Raw genomic sequence first — 1,063 nt, 5'->3', positions numbered from 1 at the left:
ACAATAAAAGCACAATTAAACCCTCCCCCCCCCCCCAAAAAAAAAAATTGAAATCTGTATATTCTGTAATTTGCATGAAGTAAAGGTTTTGGGGGTGGGGGGTCAATGACGAGACTAAAAAATAAGAGTTTTCAATGTTTCACAAATAAAATATATATCTTAAAACCCCACTTAAAAACAATAAAAAAGAAGAAAGGGGGCATTATTATTTATAATTAAATTTCACAGCCATTAAATTTTGAAAACCCTCGATCTCCAATAGCCAGTGATAAGAAGGGTTTTCAATATTTTGCAGCCAGAATATTTTGAACCCCCTCATTACTGGTATAACATAAAAGGGATACCATAAAGGCTGAATGGAATTTGAATGTTTCCCAACCCTGTGTATACACAATACACAGGTGTTAGCCCCCTTTTCCACCTTAGGACTATCATTTAGAGTAACCAAGTATACATGAAGTTGCTAATAAGATTGTTGGGGAGGGGGTGTAAAATAACTCTGAGACATTATATCTCGATCCCCTTCTCCAATTTGAAATTAAGGTGGGTGCAGTATATTGCAGAAATAATATTTAAGATGGAAGGGGAGTTGGGTATTCAATATTTCACTGCCATATAATACCTCTCTCAAATAGCAATAAAAAATAGAGGGGGGTTCAAAATATCATAGCCATAATATTGTGAACACCCTCTCGAAAGGGAATTGGAAATAGGAGAGGGGTTCAATATAACCGTGGCCATAATATTTTGAACCCCCTCTCCAAACCGAATTGGAAACAGTAGGGGGTTCAATATATCATGGCCATAATATTTTGAACCCCTCTCCAAGAGCAATGAAAATTCGAGGGGGTTTCAAAATATCGCGGCCATGATATTTTGAACCCGAGGTTCAATATATTATGGGGGGGTTCAATATATCGAGCGATATTTTGAACCCGGGTTCATAATTTCGCATAATATATTGAATATTATATGACACCAGTATTACAGGGAAAAACATGTATTTTTCATATTCTAGAAACTAAACCAAAAGGATTGATGAAAATAATAAATAAGAGCAATA

Source organism: Crassostrea angulata, chromosome 1, assembly GCF_025612915.1.
Source record: "Crassostrea angulata isolate pt1a10 chromosome 1, ASM2561291v2, whole genome shotgun sequence".
Classification (NCBI taxonomy): Eukaryota; Metazoa; Mollusca; class Bivalvia; order Ostreida; family Ostreidae; genus Magallana; species Magallana angulata.
This window is presented reverse-complemented; position numbering follows the sequence as displayed.